We start from the raw sequence: 19,198 nt of genomic DNA on the forward strand, positions 1-19,198 counted from the left end.
TTAGGCATGAGGATCTGATGTCACCATGAAGGGATTTAGTGCTTCTCTAAATATGAGGATATACAAGGATTGGGATCATAAAATCTGTTCCTAAAAACATCCAACTATCTAAAGACCTGTCCCACTAGATTCCCTGGAGCACAGACTGCCTCGCTCCACCCTGAACTCCCTCAGGGGTTGCTGAAAGTCATCAGCTGTAGCAGCATGGGCTTCAGTCTCTGTAGAGGCAGATGGCAAACGCCTTTGTGGTTCAGTCCTTGGCAATGCTCTTGGTAAATGCCAATTTGTAGTTGACACTTTTGTTGCTGATTCATGCAAGAAAGACTTTAACACTGACGTTTTCTGAAAAAGCTTGGCAGAGATTTCTAGTGCTAAGTGATCGCCAGTTTTCTAACCCCTTCTGGACGAGTGGAAGGAATACTCTTTTCTCTTTCATGTGACTAGTTCTGGCCAATGAGATGGGAATAAAAGCAATACTTGTCGCTTCTGGACTGCACCATTTATCCATTTGTATGAGACACTCCATTGCTAATATCTAGAAGCAGACTTGCTGGGTTGTGTTGTCACATACAACTGCAACCGTATTATATGTCTACTTTTGCTCTTTGTACCAGCTGCAATAATTTACATTTTGACCAAGGTGATAAGAAAGGGCCATTTCTCCACATCATCACCCAATTTCTGAAAAATTTAAAGTATTTTGCCAGAATTTTCTGGTGGTCTAGCAATTAGGACTCTGAGTTTTCACTGTCGATGGCCTGGGTTTGATATCTAATCAAGGAACTAAAATTCTACAAACCATGTGGTAAAAAAAAAAGCAATCTATTGTCTATAAAATAGTCTATTTTTGTTATAAATTTGCATTTCCATGATGACTAGTGAAACTGACAATCCTTTCACATATTTACTGGCCATTGTTTCATTTTCTGTTTGTTCTTTTCTGTAGGGATCTTGCTTCATTTATCACTGCTCTAAGTATTCTCTATATCTTAATAACTGTCCACATGCAGAATCCTTCTTGAACAAGGATGATGTCAGAAAACAAAATCATGTCAGGCTCTCTTGTAACGAGAGTGCAGTGTCTAACCTAGATTAGTCCCATAGAAGACTTTGTTTAGAAGGGAACGATTTGAGTGATTTCCTTAGGGTAAAACAGTAGCTGCTGTTAAAAAACCTCACCCTCAGCACTGAAACCCAATATACACTTACTTCGCATAACCAAGTCTGATGCTGGAGTTCTTGGTGGAGCAGACTTCCACATGGGCTCTCAGAAACTCGGGCACTGGAAGAAGCAACAGAGAACCAGTTGCAGGAAGATTTTACGGGCTCTTCTCGGAAGTGGTATGCTTCTTTTCTTGATGTATCCTATTGGCCAGAACTCAGGCACATACCACACCTAACAGTAACAGAAATATAATCTGGTCATGGGTTTTGGTTAGTGCATAGGAGTTCAACTACGTGGTGAAATTACTCTTTTGACTAGCATGGTGACAGATGGCTGGTTTCTTGGGGGAAGCAATGGTGGAGCTTCAGAACGTTTAGCCTCTAGAGCCATAGACAGAGCAAGACAGCAAAGGTGGTTTGCTAGAAGTTTCTGCAATGTGGTTGGGTGTTGTTCCTGCTCGCCTAGCTTCAGTGGCTGGCTTTCTACCCCTCCCAGGAATTCTCATGGCTGTCTAAATATCCTTCAGCAAGTTCCTTTTCTGCTTAAGTACCTTCAGTTGATTTCATTTCTTTTTCTTGGTTGCTTTCAATATTCTCCACCAGGTGGCTCTAGTCTCTCAGTGTAAACCCTGCCTACAGCCAGCTTTTGAGCCAGGCTTACTTTTGTGGGTTACTCCCCTCTGCACAATCAATTTCTACTCTCCTCCCAGTCTTTAGACAAAACCATTTCATAGGCTTGAAAGCATCTTCTTCCTGTCTTCCATGGTACATTACTCTTCTTGTTTAAACTACTGGAGAAGGAAATGGCAACCCACTCCAGTATTCTTGCTTGGGAAATTCCTTGGACAGGAGGGCCTGGCGGGCCATGGTGCTGCAAAGAGTCAGGCATGACTTAGCGACTAAACAAGAAGACTCAACCCAATAATTTATTATTATATTTAGATGGCACTAAACTATCTTCTACCACAATTTCTACGGTGGGTGGTGACCAAGCCTAGTTCTCCACACCTGAAGCTGGCCCACTGGTGCTGTGAGAGATAACAGACAGTATGCCCCTCTGTGCAGCCAGGAGTTGCTCATATGGCTTAGGAAGTTCGTATGAAAGTGGACAACCTGAGATTCTGGGCTCTTCCATTTTGGTGGATTCCTTACTCTACTTGATCTGATGAAACCACTCAATTCTGGGAGCTTCTCCATGTGGAATTAGGAGCAATCAGGAAGTAGTCATCATCCTAGACAGCATATTAAAAAAGCAGAGACATTACTTTGCCAACAAAGAGTCATCTAGTCAAGGCTATGTTTTTTCCAGTAGTCATGTGTGGATATGAGAGTTAGATTATGAAGAAAGCTGAGCGCCAAAGAATTGATGCTTTTGAACTGTGGTGTTGGAGAAGACTCTTGAGAGTCCCTTGGACTCCAAGGAGATCCAACCAGTCCATCCTAAAGGAAATCAGTCCTGAATATTCATTGGAAGGACTGATGTTGAAGCTGAAACTCCAATGCTTTGGCCACCTGATGTGAAGAACTGACTCACTAGAAAAGATCCTGGTGCTGGGAAAGATTGAAGGTGGGAGAAGAAGGGGACGACAGAGGATGAGATGGTTGGATGGCATCACCGACTCAATGGACATGAGTTTGAGTAAACTTCGGGAGTTGGTGATGGACAGGGAGGACTGGCGTGCTGCAGTTCATAGGGTCACAAAGAGTCGGACACGACTGAGCGACTGAACTGAACTGAGGTAGTAGTCTACTCATCTATAGCTTTCTTCTTGTGTATATTCACTTCACTGCTCATTGGGTGGTCGAGTACCAGGCAAAAGCAGAAACAACCTTAAACTAAGTCCAAATCATCATTCTGAAAAATCACTGAATTCAGATCAGTTTTGTGATGTGATCCAGCTCAGACCCTGGTCAACTATTTCCTTAAAATAATCCTGACATTAAAGATACATCTGTGTATACATGTGTGTGATAGTAATTGGAAAATTAATAACTTGTTTCCTTCTGCTGTGGACTGAGCTAGAAAGAATGAAAACACTTTTCCATTTTCCACTCCTGAGTTATGTTGTTTTTGAAGACCTAGGTCCATTAGGGGAGGGGTCTGTTGGCAGAAGAATGTTGGACAGACAGTATAAGGAAAGGAGGAGATTGGAGACCTGGCATATTCCATTGTTCATTCAGCAGATATCCGTCACTGACACGTGCCAGGCACTTTTCTAGGCACTGGACTGTTGTTTTAGTTGCTAAGTTGTGTCCGACTCTTTTGCGACCCTATGGACTTCAGCCCGCCAGGCTCCTCTATCCATGGGATTCTCCTGGCAAGAATACTGGAGTGGGCTGCCATTTCCTGTTCCAAGGGATTTTCCCCACCCAGGGATCAAACTCATGTCTCCTGCATTGGCTGATGGGTCCTTTACCGCTGAACCACCTGGAAAGCCCATGCATTGGATATGTACCAGAAAGTAGGGTTTGGCTCTCAGGGGATTTATGTTCTTCCAAAGAACACAGAAAATCAACACAAAGTCCATAAATCAAGTGGTTTCAGATACTGATCTGTGCTATGAAGAAGCTGTGACCAGGCCATGGGGTGTAGAATGCCAGGAACAGCTGTTGAACTGAGGCCTGGAAGGATGGGGAGGCAGTAGCTAAGTCCCCTAGGGCTGGAAAGAGGCTTGTGAGTTTCATGAAGTGGGAAGAGCTGAGCTCACTTGACTGCAACAGCTCAGAGGTGGAAAGACATGCAAAGGCTGTGGCTGCTGGGCTGAGTGAGGACTCACACTCATGGTTGAACTTGGCACAAAGGAGGGGTTAAAAGTGCTTGCCACTGGACACACCTAGCATATAGCCTGGACAAGGACCAAGGCAGCGTCTATGTCCTGGAATGATAAGCAGAAGCTGCCTCTTTTTTTTTTTTTTTTAAATAATAAATTCCATGATTTCTTATGCTCATGGGAGATGGAAAGAACCTTCTGAAATGACAGACACTCGACTCTTCATGACTTTTGGAAAGGACAGTCTTAATAGATTTAATTTGACTAAAATATAGAAACTGGCACTTTTAATGTCTTTTTTGTCATGGAGCTGTACAAACCAGCTACACATACATTACCTACAGCTGCTCACCTGAATTCTCTTGTGAGAACACAGGTGCGTTGAGGTCAGGGACTTGACTTTGAAAGATAGAATATTTTCTGTCATATCAGTAAATAAAGGATGTCACAGTCTTCAGCAATTGGCAGCCCCCAGGGAAGGTGAGCTGGTGAGCCCTGAGGGAACTCAGGAAAGAAAGAATACCTGCCATCTAGCAGCCACGGAAAAGAAATGCAAAAAAGCAAAATGGCTGAGGAGGCCTTACAAATAGCTGTGAAAAGAAGAGAATCAAAAAGCAAAGGAGAAAGGAAAGATATTCCCATTTGAATGCAGAGTTCCAAAGAATAGCAAGGAGAGATAAGAAAGCCTTCCTCAGTGATCAATGCAAAGAAATAGAGGAAAACAACAGAATGGGAAAGACTAGAGAACTTTTCAAAAAAGCAGAGATACTAAGGGAACATTTCATGCAAAGATGGGCTCGATAAAGGACAGAAATGGTATGGACCTAACAGAAGCAGAAGATACATAGAAGAACTGTACAAAAAAGATCTTCATGACCCAGATAATCACGATGGTATGATCACTCACCTAGAGCCAGACATCCTGGAATGTGAAGTCAAGTGGGCCTTCTAGCATCACTACGAACAAAGCTAGTGGAGGTGATGGAATTCCAGTTGAGCTATTTCAAATCCTAAAAGATGATGCTGTGAAAGTGCTGCACTCAATATGCCAGCAAATTTGGAAAACTCAGCAGTGGCCACAGGACTGGAAAAGGTCAGTTTTCATTCCAAACCCAAAGAAAGGCAATGCCAAAGAATGCTCAAACTACTGCACAATTGCACTCATCTCACACACTGGTAAAGTAATGCTCAAAATTCTCCAAGCCAGGCTTCAGCCATACGTGAACCATGAACTTCCAGATATTCAGGCTGGTTTTAGAAAAGGCAGAGGAACCAGAGACCAAATTGCCAACGTCCGCTGGATCATTGAAAAAGCAAAAGAGTTCCAGAAAAACATCTATTTCTGCTTCATTGACTATGCCAAAGCCTTTGACTGTGTGGATCACAAGAAACGAAAATTCTGAAAGAGATGGGAATACCAGACCACTTGACCTGCCTCTTGAGAAACCTATATGCAGGTCAGGAAGCAACAGTTAGAACTGGACATGGAACAACAGACTAGATCCAAATAGGAAAAGGAGTACATCAAGGCTGTATATTGTCACCCTGCTTATTTAACTTATATGCAGAGTACATCATGAGAAACGCTGGACTGGAAGAAGCACAAGCTGGAATCAAGATTGCCGGGAGAAATATCAATAACCTCAGATATGCAGATGACACCACCCTTGTGGCAGAAAGTGAAGAGGAACTAAAAAGCCTCTTGAGGAAAGTGAAAGAGGAGAGTGAAAAAGTTGACTTAAAGCTTAACAATCAGAAAACAAAGATCATGGCATCTGGTCCCTTCACTTCATGGCAAATAGATGGGGGAAACAGTGTCAGACTTTATTTTTTTGGGCTCCAAAATCACTGCAGATGGTGATTGCGGCCATGAAATTAAAAGATGCTTACTTCTTGGAAGGAGAGTTATGACCAACCTAGATAGCATATTCAAAAGCAGAGACATTACTTTGCCAACAAAGGTCCGTCTAGTCAAGGCTATGGTTTTTCCAGTGGTCATGTATGGATGTGAGAGTTGGACGGTGAAGAAAGCTGAGCACTGAAGAATTGATGCTTTTGAACTGTGGTGTTGGAGATGACCCTTCAGAGTCCCTTGGGCTGCAAGGAGATCCAACCAGTCCATCCTAAAGGAGATCAGTCCTGGGTGTTCATTGGAAAGACTGATGCTAAAGCTGAAACTCCAATACTTTGGCTACCTCATGCAAAGAGTTGACTCACTGGAAAAGACCCTGATGCTGGGAGGGATTGGGGGCAGGAGGAGAAGGGGATGACAGAGGATGAGATGGCTGGATGGCATCACTGACTCAATGGACATGAGTCTGAGTGAACTCCGGGAGTTGGTGATGGATAGGGAGGCCTGGTACTCTTGCCTGGAAAATCCCATGGATGGAGGGGCCTGGTAGGCTGCAGTCCATGGGGTGGCTAGGAGTTGGACACCACTGAGCGACTTCACTTTCACTTTTCACTTTCATGCATTGGAGAAGGAAATGGCAACCCACTCCAGTGTTCTTGCCTGGAGAATCCCAGGGACGGGGGAGCCTGGTGGGCTGCCGTCTATGGGGTCGCACAGAGTCGGATACGACTGAAGCGACTTAGAGCAGCAGGGAGGCCTGGCGTGCTGCAATTCACGGGGTTGCAAAGAACTGGACACGACTGAGCGACTGAACTGACTGACTGAGCAGCCATCAAACTGCAGCCACTCCCTACAGCGAGGAAGTTCAGGATGTGAAAAACAAAAGGAACAGGCCCCAGATAACTGAAGTGCATATCAAAGGAAAATTTCAGTGAGCTAAGACTTGTATTTTTCCACACATAGAAAAGCCCTAAATTCCTTAACTTGGGATATTTGGTGTACTTTAATTTACAACAAAACTTTTGATGTTCAGAATACCTGCCCTTTGTTGCAAAACTTCTATATAACCTGGCTTTCCAACAACCACCCCCGTGGCACCCCCCTTCCCCGCCCCAGAGTAGTTCTCTCAGGGTTACATGAGATGCTGCCTCCTAGACTAAATATTTTCACCAAATAAAACATATTAATAGCTCTCAACTTTTAGGCTACATGTATTTTTGTATTTTTTTGGTCAACAACTTCATGCTCAGAAAGTTCCAGTGATTTGAAATTTGAAAGCTAACATTCAGTAGCCATTTCAACACAACAACAACAAAATTTCTTTTTAAAGTCAAACTGTTCCAGGTGTGAGGAGACCTTTGTGAAAACAGGGCATCATTTGACTGGTCCAGGTTGGGACCAGTAAGTGGTTAGACCTGGAGACCTGTGTTCCAGAGGGTTCCAGAATCTTCTATTTGCTGCTCAGTGGCTGGGGATGACGATTTTCCTCCTGGAGGCCTCCATGATCTGGGTCTCTCCTGGGCCTGGTGTCTCTGTGACCTCGCAGGAGCTGTGGGCAGGGAGGTGTAGGCAGAGGCTTTCATGACCTAGAAAACGCAGCGCCCAGTTCCTGTGGGGGTGAGTGACGGATCCTGGATGGTTGTAAAGAAGGGGCTGCATCTCGCCCCAGGAAGCCAGCTCCTGTGAGCCTCTGGCTCAGGAAGGGCTGGAAGGTGCCAAGAAACCTGCCAGGAGGGGGTCGCTGCATCTGGGGTGGGCGTTCAGCGCATCCGCCAGAGGCCGCGCACGCATGCCACCTGTTTTCTGTGCACTCTGCGGCCTGGGTCCGGGGTTGGGGGCCCGAAGAAGCTGATGCAAATGTGAGCTTCTGTGGCGGCCACGTGGCCAGGGGCCAGTGCTCTGAGCCGTGTTCTCTCTCTTTCTCTCCAGCATCTTGGCTTCTCTGGAAGGCGTGGCGTCAAACTAGTAGATTCTGTGCCGGTCCCTTGACGGTGCGCCAGGTTTTTGAGTGAGCAGGTGTTGTTAGCTGCCGGAACTAGTTGCTAAGGTTTGAACTCAAACCAGGAAAAGGGTGGGTGTGGAGGATGGCAGAGTCGGGAGGGAGAGCACCTGTGAAGGGTGGGGGGTAGGAGGTGAGTCATCCGGAAATGGCCCCCTCCTTCCTCGCCTGTCCACCCGGCTGGCACTGGAATGTGGAGGCGAGGCAGCCCAGCAACCGTTCCTGGCTCTGCCAGCACCCCACCGTCCAGGCTGGCTCTAGGCTACTGGGCGCTGAACATCTTCCCTGAGCTTAGGAGAACACAGGCCTGCCAGACCTTTAGGGTGTAAATGGAGCTTTCCCCAATCTCCTCCTTTTTTGCCGGCTCCAAACCCCATGGAAGGAGGAGCCTAGTAGGCTGCAGTCCATGGTGTCGCTAAGAGTTGGACACGACTGAGCGGCTTCACTTTCACTTTTCACTTTCATGCAATGGAGAAGGAAATGGCAACCCACTCCAGTGTTCTTGCCTGGAGAATCCCAGGGACGGGGGAGCCTGGCAGGCTGCCGTCTATGGGGTCGAACAGAGTTGGACACGACTGAAGTGACTTAGCAGCAGCAGCAGCAACCAACATGATGGAGAAGGCAATGGCAACCCACTCCAGTACTCCTGCCTGGCAAAGCCCATGGATGGAGGAGCCTGGTAGGCTGCAGTCCATGGGGTGGCTAGGAGTTGGACATGACTGAGCGACTTCACTTTCACTTCTCACTTTCATGCATTGGAGAAGGAAATGGCAACCCACTTCAGTGTTCTTGCCTGGAGAATCCCAGGGACGGGGGAGCCTGGTGGGCTGCCGTCTATGGGGTCGCACAGAGTCGGATACGACTGAAGCGACTTAGCAGCAGCAGCAGCAGCACCAACATGACAGAGAAAGCCTGCAACCAAACCTTGACCTACTCCCTTGCTTGGGCAGGTGCCTCTCCTGAGTCCTTTCTTTAGCTTCAGGTTCTGTGCAGGGAGATGGTGACCCCATGAGCGCAGGTTTCCTTCCTGACATCCTCTGTCTCTCTGGGGAGTCATCCCATTTACTGCAAATCATTTAGCCCCATCCCCACTAGTGACGAAGTGTTACTGGACCACCAGCAGGGCTAAATGTATTGTCACTGCAAGGCTGCCAAGTGGATTAATGGATGATTTCAAAACACACAAGGCTAGGTGGCAAGAGGAACCCACTCCCATTTCTATAGCCCTCTTTCCAAAAGAGGGGACACTGGAGCAACCAAGTTTGGGCTGCCAGGTGATTGAGGGCCTTTCCCACTTCCAGGAGAGGTGGCCTTAGCTCTGCAACCATGAATCTCTGGGTCTCTGTTTCTTTACCTGTAAAATAGAGGCTGGTGGAAGGATGGATGACCATAATCTCTTCCATCTTTGAATTGCACAGTTCTATCCTAGCAGCTGGGATTGGTAAGAGCTCGAAGGAGAGTTTGCTGGGTGGTGTGGGCAGCAGTTTGGCTTCCTTTCTGGCCCTAAGGTTGATGGCTCTGAAGGCAGAGCAGATTGATCAAGACCACAAGAAATGAGAAATCTCCTCTACCTTTGGATCACTGGAAAAATTCATCCAAATCTCCCTAAAAGAACTCATTTTTTCCTTTTCTTTTCACATGTCTTTCAGTTATAGGAGAAATAATTTGGGCAACTGACAGTAAAGCTTTTGTTACTCCTATAGTAAAGAACATTTATTAAGATCCTGTTTGATCTGGAAATACAGATGGAATGAAACTATGATTTTCTTTTATCAGAATGCTTTCCCCTTCTAGTGATTCTGAGCTGGATCCTGCTGGTAAAGTGTTGAAGTCCCAGAAAGACATGGGACGGGTGGGGCTGGTACTGATGCTTTCAGTCCAAGGCCTGAATAAGCGAACAATATTTGAGTTTTACAGCAGCTGCCCCAGATACCTGATTCAACCCACAGCAACAAAATTTAGTAATTCCTCCAAAGAAAAGGTGTGTGTGTGTGTATATATATATATATATATATATTTTTTTTTTTTTTTTTTTTTGCCTGATGGTCAGAGATACAAAATGAGCTTTTTAAATTTCTTTCGATTGCTTTTGTAAGTCAAGGAATGTGTTTGAGATTTTCCACATAGTACGGCACTTCTGTAGTTTTTGATTTTCCTTTTTGAAATGGAGTAATTGGTTTTGCTTAGAGTGGTGACTGGTACAGTAACGGAACTGGCTAGTAGAGAAAACATAGTTTTCAATATTAATAGTTTAAGTAGTAAACCGCTAACTAATCTATGGTACCTATTGTGCTATACCACTGGACTGTATCTCTGGCCTCTTAGCATCAAAATCACCTGGGATTTTTTAAAATAAAGATCACAAGCCTATTCCAGACCTATTAACAAAGTTTTTTTTTTTTTTTTTAATGGTTTGGATTTGCTTTTTATTTTTTTTCTAAATAAACATTTTAATAAGTTTTTAGTAAGTTTATCAGGTGCTCTGTTGTGTGCTGAAGAAACAGACTTACATGCCATTCTGCCCCGTCATAGCCCTTATGCTGTTCATTCTGGCTCTGTTTTATTTGGCTCACTCTCGCCTCTCTAACTGGATTGTAAGCTTCTGCAGGGCAACACACCACCAACTTCTCTAGTGTTTAGGATGTACCTGTGCTATTCACTTTGGAGGTTTACATAAGAATCTGTAATTTGTAACCAGAAGGTCTGGCACACTTGGGGATTCTGACGGGTAGCTCGTGGTCCTAGAAAGGAGGATGCGGTGAGGGAAGGGGGAGGGGGTCAGGCTTGATGCTTCCAGATGCAAGCGCACGTTTCCCTCCCTTCTTGGAAAGCATCTGCTGTTGGGGTCCTTCCTCTCCCTGAAGTGTGGGTCCTGGGGTTCTGACACCAGAGAAGGGCCTTGTAGGATCGAGTTTGGGGAGTATGTGAGGCTGGAGGAAAGCGAAGGGAGAAATGATGACTCCAGGGCACTGCAGTCCTGTTGGCTGAAAATCTCAGAGTTCCCTGGGTGGGATCTGAAACTGGACCTGAATATAGAGAGCAAGGAGAGACCAAGAGGCAGATTGGTAGGTGGTGGGTTTGATAAACGTTCCCAGAGGCTTACCTCGGGCAGCTGCAAGAGGAGTGGATCCCAGCATCCACCATCCGGCAGGATCTCAAAAGCCCGCCTCCGCTTGCCCACTGGCTCACGGGTGAGCGCAGTCGCGACCTCTCCGTGACCTCCTCCACCACGTGCCTGGCCCCGTGGCCAGCGTGTGCTGGCCTTGGCTCAGACCCAGGTGGTTAAAGGCGAACTGGAGACCCCAAGGAGGTCCCGAGGAGAGGGTGGCAGGAGAAGGCGGAGGCGCGAGGACCCTCGGCTCCCAGGAGAAGGGACCCAGCAGCTGCTGAATGTAGTGTTAAGACCGGCACGTGATAGCCCGGCCTCCCAGCTCTTCTCACGGCCGAGCCGTGTTCACAGAGAGGAGTGAGTGAGCGTCTCAGTGAGCGGGGTCAGCCCAGCAGGACCAGGTGAGGGAGCACCAACGCGGGGCTGTCGGGGAGAGGTGGCCAGCTCAGGGTGGGCGCAGACGCCTTGGGCAGATGGGGCGAGGGGGCAAGCAGGGGGGCACCGGGTCTTCCGGAGGCCGTGGCCGTGGCCGGCTCCGGGGGACTGGATCGCTCAGCACTGTCGTGGACCCAGATGTTGAGGGAGAGGAACCAGGTGGGAGGAGGGGTCGGCTGGGATTGAGCCGGGGCCACGGGCCTTCAGCCGGAGCGGAACCTGCCCCGTGGTTTCTTCCACCGCTGGTCTCCCTCTACAAAGCGCCCTGTACGAGTCATAACCCTTCGCAGGAAGCTTATTTCAATGGCCTAGGGCTTTTTTTCAGAAAGCATGCGCGTGCGGGGGTGAGTTAAGAAGAGCCTGCCTTGGGGCCGGAGCTCGTGGACGGTGAAGGAGGCCGTTAAAGTCGCCTCCTGGCGGCTGGAGGGTGGATGGGTGGTTCAGGCTCAGCGAGCGGCTCCTCCCAAGTTTGCTCTTCCACCTCCAGGTTTTCCATCACACCTCTAGTTCATAGTTGAAACTGTGTAACTTGTATGAGACTATTTTATATATATCTAAATCTATATTATAAATAGTAATATAGATTTCCTAAACTTTCCTATTTTTAAATAGAAATAATGTTATATGTAATATACTATATACTATATTGTATAATTATATAGTCATATAAGTATATATAATTTTATTATAAATATATTATGAAATTATATTATGTAATATTATGTACTTATCTAAAAGTATACATTATATTGTCATAATGTTATATTATGTGACAATACTTACCATAATATGACTATGATAATCATATTGTGTGATTATATAATTAGTATATACTATATTATACTATATACTATATATTATATAATACTATATACTATATTTTGTATAATATAATCACATATATACATATTTATATTATATATGATATGATATAATTGATATATATATTATTTAATGTATAGCTATAGGTATTATTATAGATTATCTATTGCATATTATAATTATATAATAGACAAATTGTCTTTCTCCAAGGCACTTAAAGTTCTTTATGCTTTCCACGACTCTAAATCTGTATTATAAATAGTAATATAGACGTAATAATAGTAATAGTAAAGAGACAGCCAGAGGGCAGAAATATTATTCCTGCTGCTGCTGCTGCAAAGTTGCTTTAGTCGTGTCCAACTCTGTGTGACCCCATAGGAAAATGTAGTTTAGAGATTCTAGGAGACTTGCTGGACGATTCAGCACATTATTGGTAGAGACAGGAACAAAAGCTAGTGTAGTATGTGATCCATGGCTGTTTGAGGCCATAGGAACACCACCTTAGACGCCTGCCGTGGTGGCCTCCTTCAAGACAGGCTTGCTCTTCTGTTTTCAGACTGATATCCTTGTTGGTGTTTCTCAAAGATGAGGCCTGGTTTCTGGGAGGTAAGAAAGCCTGAAGGGAAGCTTGGAATTGACCAGGTATCAGACACTCCTAGTGTTGTACAGTCGTGGAGACGATGGCTGCTTTTGACATCTGTGTGCCTTCCCTCCTCCATCTCAGTTCCTCTCCCTCTCCTGGGAGCCCAAGGCCTGTCTTCTCAGGTTCCTGCACCTTCCCACCATCCTCTCGTTTAATCTCCTACTCCTCTCCAGTGGCTATGGCAGTGGCCATCCAGGAGACACCTTTCTTCTCAAAGGTCAGTTCTTGGTCTGCATAAAGTCATTAAGATTAATATATACATTGGACCACTCCAACCATCTGGGCACTGTTGTTTCTATTAAAATTAAAATATACATTAGACCAAAACTCTAACGGCCTGGGCACTGACGTTTCTAAAATCAGTACCTGTGCTGCTGTACGTTTATTCCCTGTTCTCCCTTCCCCGTTCCATCTGGATGAGGTTAAGGTCAGGGACAGGAAGGCAGTGATCACTAATTTTCTCCTAATATTTGTGCTCCCCTTCTTCTGTGGTAACAGAGCTCTCAATTTTTAGCTCAGCATCTAGCTGACTGGAATAAACACTACGTTTTGCAACTTCCTTCACAGTTGGGTATGACCTGTGACTAAACTGTATGTAGCCCAGTGGGTGCAAGTGGAAATATTGTGCAGCCCATTTTGAGAACCATTGTTCATCTTGCTGCTTGGAAGGGAGATGCTGTCATCTTGGATCATGAGATCAAGGCTCCACGTGGTAAGAGCCACAAGATAGAGGGAACCTAGGTTCCTGTCACAGTGGAGCAAACTTTGCAATTTGGGTTGTTTATTTGGATTTGTGGAAGCCAGTGTTAACCTTTTTTCGATTTATTTCTTTGCTGATCGCTCCAAGCTAACTTCTAATGAATAGAGTGCAATCTAGAGTGCAGCCTGTATGGATTGCTTCTGACCCAAGCCAATTACCCAGGACCCTGGAAGAATGATCATTCACCATTTCCAGATGATGGTGCCTTCCAGGCTGATGCTGATGTGTAGAACTGGGAGGGGATATGGATGTGTAATTACACGGTTTATTCCCTGGTTGATCAGCAGGAGGAGCAACAAGTCAATAACCCCCAGAAGTCCAACTTCTCCCTTCCATACACAAATCAGAGTCTTTCTGTTCATTCTTTGCCCAAAGCACAAACTCTTGCAAACTCCTCTCTTGAACAACTCCCTACCCATCCAAGATGGAGCCAATTAGCCTGCACAGAGTCTAGACCTACATTACTGTTTTCTTCTTTGAAATATGTTTTATTCTTACCTAAGAACTACTGGCAAATGAAGGGGGATGGGCACCAGGGGCAATGGCAGTGGGTATGTGTGGATCGAACCGGGACCCCCTGCATTGGGAGCGCAGAGTCTTAGCTACCAGGGAGGTCTCTCCTCTGACTTTTGAAGTCACAGATGCAAAGCATTCCACAGTTCTGCTTGTTACCTTTTCCTTCCTCCACCTCTTGCCTCTCACTACAGGGTCTGGCTGTTCTGCTCAGTTTCTTCTACACTTACTAATTTAACCTGATTTATTTCTGCTAGGTACACTGATGCCTTTTTCTCTTCCTTCATAAAAGATCCCCTCCTGAATGGAGATGTGGACAGAGTGGGGGAGGGAGAGCGTGGGATAAATGGATAAAGTAGCATCAACATATATACACTATCAAGTGTTAAGATGAATTGCTGGTGAGAAGTTGCTGTGTAGCATAGGGAGCCCAGCCTAGTGCTCTATGATGAGCTGGAGGGATGGGATTTGGGAGGGAGGGAGGCTCTGGAGGGACTGGATCAGTTCACTTCAGTTCAGTCGCTCAGTCATGTCTGACTCTTTGCGATCCCATGAACTGCAGTATGCCAGGCCTCCCTGTCCATCACCAACTCCCGGAACCTACTCAGACTCATGTCCATCTAGGCGGTGATGCCATCCAACCATCTCATCTCCGTCATCCCCTTCTCTTCCCACCTTCAATCTTTCCCAGCATCAGGGTCTTTTCAAATGAGTCAGCTCTTTGCATCAGGTGGCCAAAGTATTGGAGTTTCAGCTTTAACATCAGTCCTTCCAATGAATATTCAGGACTGATCTCCTTTAGGATGGACTAGTGGGATCTCCTTGCACTCCAAGGGACTCTCAAGAGTCTTCTCCAACACCACAGTTCAAAAGCATCAATTCTTCAGCACTCAGCTTTCTTTATGTATAATTATGGCTGATTTCCATTATTGTCTGGCAGCAACCAACACAACGTTTTAAAAATTAAATAAAAAGCATTTACACTTGAAATAAAACAAGTGAGCTGGAGAAAACTCTCTCCAGTCTGCTGCTAGAAGGTATGTGTAGTGTAATGTGAGCAAGGGAGTGCTGCTTCACTAGCTTTGTCAGACAGTGGAACCTAAGCAAGGGAAAGCCGAGCCTATCATATTAACAGGTCTCCCCACACTGAAGGGAGAGGGTTTTATGGGCTGTGAACACCAGGGAGCAGGGATCTGGGGGCCAGCTTAGAATTCTGATTCTACAGTTAACGTGCAGTTAGGTCTCCATCTGTGGCTTTGAGGGCTGTTCAGGAGATCAAACCAGTCAGTCCTAAATATTCACTGAAGGAACTGATGCTGAAGCTGAAGCTCCAGTACTTTGGCCACCTGATGCGAAGAGCTGACTCATTGGAAAAGACCCTGATGCTGGGAAATATTGAAGGGGGGAGGAGAAAGGGATGACAGAGGGCAAGATGGTTCGATGGCATCACCGACTCAATGGACATGAGTTTGAGCAAGCTCTGGGAGACAGTGAAGGACAGGGAAGCCTGGCATGCTGCAGTCCATGGGGTTACAAAGAGTTGGACACAACTGAGCGACTGAACAACAATGGGAGTTTAATGAGTTCCACCCATCTTGTTTGTAGGGTGCTATCTTGGAATGTAATTAAAATCCTAAACTTGAAAAAAAACCTCGATCCCCTGCTTCCTCTCTGGCTTGGAGCCACCCACTCCCCACTGTGTGCCCTCTCACCCATTGCTATTGGCTTTCCAGGTAAGCCGTCTACAGCGAGCTTTCGGATCCCACTGAGCTTTCAGTGGTTTTGAAGGGCAATGGAAACAGCTCTGAAAAGATCCAGGCCCTTGCCTAAGCCTGGAGTCTGCCCCAAACACTCCCATCTGGGAGTCCCTACTTTCATAGGTTGAGATGTCAGAGGAAGGAAAAAGGGTGAGGAGAGGAGGCTGGAAGAAATAAGCAGCAGCCCAGAACTCTGAAAAGTGGTTCTCAGGTAGAAGGGTGAAATTCATCCCAGCAAGAGAAAAGAAAGCTCCATTTTCCCCTGGATATAGCCCGCATGGAATTTTATACCATGAAGCTAAAGGCACCCACTTTGCAGTGATATTTGCACATTACTTTTGCTACGACTGTCATGTTTTCATGTTGTTGGCAAGTGGACTACATATTCTTGGGTTGCCATTTCCCTCTCCAGGGGATCTTCCCGACCCAGGGATCGAAGCAGGTTTACTGCATTGCAGGCAGATTCTTTACCTACTGAGCTATGAGAGAAGCCCTCTTACACAAGAAATTATTCACATTTACTTAGGGGTTTATTTCTTATTATAATTTGTTCATCTTTGTGAAGGCTTTTTATTTACTTTGATTGTGAATAGTCTCCATTTCCTCCTTTAACTTTCCACTGTTAAATTGATTTGCATACATATTTCAGCCAGGAAAACATCTATGAGAACAGTAATGTTATTTGCCAGATTGACTTATTTGTCCCTGAACCACAGTCCGGCCTGCTTTGAGGACATGCCTTACATGTTTTTGTTCGGCCTTTGGATGGTCTGGCTGTTTCTGAAGCATTCCCTGGGCTGGGTCTCTATCCCCACATCATGAATCTAGAACTATTTGGATGGAGTCTCAGTTTTAGATTGTTTGGGTATGAGCATGATATGTGATTTCCAATCTGTCTTATGACCACTATGTATACTAAGTCGCTTTAATCGTGTTGGACTCTTTGTGACCCCAGGGACTGTAGCCCGCCAGGCTCCTCTTTCCATGGGATTTTCCAGACAAGAATACTGGAGTGGGTTGCCATGCCCTCCTCCAGGGGATCTTCCCAACCCAGGGAAGATGCCCGTGTGTCTTATGTCTCCTGCATTGGCAAGTGGATTTTTTTTTTTTTTTTTTACCACAAGTGCCACCCGGGCAGCCCCTTATGACCACTCCAGGGGCTTAAATCAGACCTGTAGGGAGAGAACAAAATCCTAACCCTGCCTGAAATTTTTACTTGTCCCAAATCCTGACTTGATGTTACTGATGCTCTCCCAAAGGCCCTTTTAATGCTGCCTTTTAGACTATCACCTTGTTTTGGCTACTGCTTCCTTGCTTTTGAAAACATCTGGGTCTCTTGAGAAATTGCTGGGACCACAGGGTCTTCTCCTGAGCAGGGAGCAAAACTATGCACAAATATGCTCGACCCCCGTGTCCTTAATCTCTAAGGTTAGTTGCTGTAAAAAATTCTGAACCACAGGAGTAACATGAGTGTGACATGAGTAACACGAGTGTATGTATGTGTTAGTTGCTTAGTTCTGTCAGACTCTTTGTGACCCCCTGGACTGTAGCCGCCAGACTCCTCTGTCCATGGGATTCTTCAGGCAAGAATACTGGAGTGGGTACCCATTCCCTTCTCCAGCGGATCTTCCCAACCCAGGGATCCAACCCAGGTCTCCTGCATTAACAGTTTCATCAACAGGAAGCTGTTCAAATTTTTCTCTAGTCTGTCTGTACGTATACCAGTGACTGCTGCTGCTGCTGCTAAGTCGCTTCAGTCGTGTCCGACTCTGTGTGACCCCATAGACGGCAGCCCGCCAGGCTCCCCCATCCCTGGGATTCTCCAGGCAAGAACACTGGAGTGGGTTGCCATTTCCTTCTCCAATGCATGAAAGTGAAAAGTGAAGGTGAAGTCGCTCAGTCATGTCCGACTCTTCGCAACCCCATGGACTGCAGCCTACCAGGCTTCTCCGTCTATGGGATTTTCCAGGCAAGAGTACTGGAGTGGGGTACCATTGCCTTCTCCGTTACCAGTGACTAAACTGTCATTAATAAATGTGACTGTGTAATTTTCTGTCCTAGTATTTTTCTTTAGATTCTATTCCAATTTATTTGTATCAACATTACCCTCACCTTGGCATTCAATAATGACATTATGATCATTCCTGATAGCCATGCAGTTCATATGATGTAATTTTACTGATAAGCTCTTTTGTTTTTATTAATTCTTTTATTTTACTGTGTATTTATTGTGTTTTCTTTCCAATTAGGAAAGGGTTCTTGACCTTTAGAAATATAAGCCTTGAAATGGTCTTTTGGCCTCAAGCTGTAAGCTGAGAGTTAACCACTTAGTCTTGACTGGGGAAGGGTACTGTAGATTTAAAAATTTTAACCTTAACTAAATATCTGTTACTAAGCAGTTAAAGTACACTTAAAAAATGAAAAACAAAAGACTTTCAATCATTTAACAGAACTGTTGTCATTACTTTATATTCCATATTCATAAAATATACACATTTTATAATTATACTGTAATGCAATTTATAACCTGCTCTTTTCACTTCACATCAAACCACATGCAAGAGGTTTTAAACTCATTATTTTAAGTGGATGAGTAATATAATAGTGAAAAACCATTGAAGATAAAGTTGTGGTTCACATTCCTGTCTATATAATTTTAAAAATTCTGTTTTATTATTTCTCGGAATCAGGATCAAAAGGTGTTATATTTCATGATACTTAAACATATTGTCATGTTGCTTTCCCAATATACAATGATGCCAACAAAATATGAGTTTGTTAGTTTTTCTACAATTTTGACAGTACTGGATGTCATGATGAAAACATTTTCTGGCATTAGCTTACTAGATGTAGAATGCTCAGTGCTCAGGGTTTAAGCTTAGTAACTGCATCTAATGGCTAGTGAATTAAATGACCCAAGGTAGGCTGGTGGCTCCGATGGTAAAGAATCTGTCTGCTATGCAGGAGACCCAGGTTCAATTGGGGGGTTGGAAAGACCCCTTGGGGGAGGAAATGGCAACCCACTCCAGTATTCTTGCCTGGGAAGTCTCATGGACAGAGGAGCCTGGCGGACTACAGTCCATGGGGTTGCAAAGAATTGGACATGACTAACACTTTTACTTTCACTCTTAAGAGAACCCAAGGTACTCTTTTATTCACTCTGAATAATCTGTCAGAAGAGCAGACAGCTCTTCTTTGTGTGGCCTAGATTGGAAATGGTAATGCAATAAGAAATTAAGATGCTCTGAGAGAATATCCATTGTGCATCCGCATATTGTTTTATTCATCTTGTCAGGCTGTGGGGGAGTTAAGGCCTCCAATGAACACTAGAGAGCGCCCGTGGCTACAGAATAGCTCTGCTCTGCCTTCTCAT

General features: G+C 45.2%; 1 long non-coding RNA gene across 1 annotated transcript in view; it reads left to right on the plus strand.

The window, feature by feature from the left end:
• The first annotated feature begins 11,156 nt into the window (after positions 1 to 11,156).
• The window catches only part of LOC129643087 (uncharacterized), a 118,721-nt gene continuing 110,679 nt past the window's right edge, over positions 11,157 to 19,198 (plus strand). Inside the window, exons 1-2 of the long non-coding RNA XR_008710072.1 lie at positions 11,157 to 11,296; positions 12,709 to 12,758. This is a non-coding gene — a long non-coding RNA (uncharacterized LOC129643087). The remainder of the gene's footprint in view (positions 11,297 to 12,708; positions 12,759 to 19,198) is intronic.

This window comes from Bubalus kerabau, chromosome 2 (assembly GCF_029407905.1).
Source record: "Bubalus kerabau isolate K-KA32 ecotype Philippines breed swamp buffalo chromosome 2, PCC_UOA_SB_1v2, whole genome shotgun sequence".
Taxonomy (NCBI): domain Eukaryota; kingdom Metazoa; phylum Chordata; class Mammalia; order Artiodactyla; family Bovidae; genus Bubalus; species Bubalus kerabau.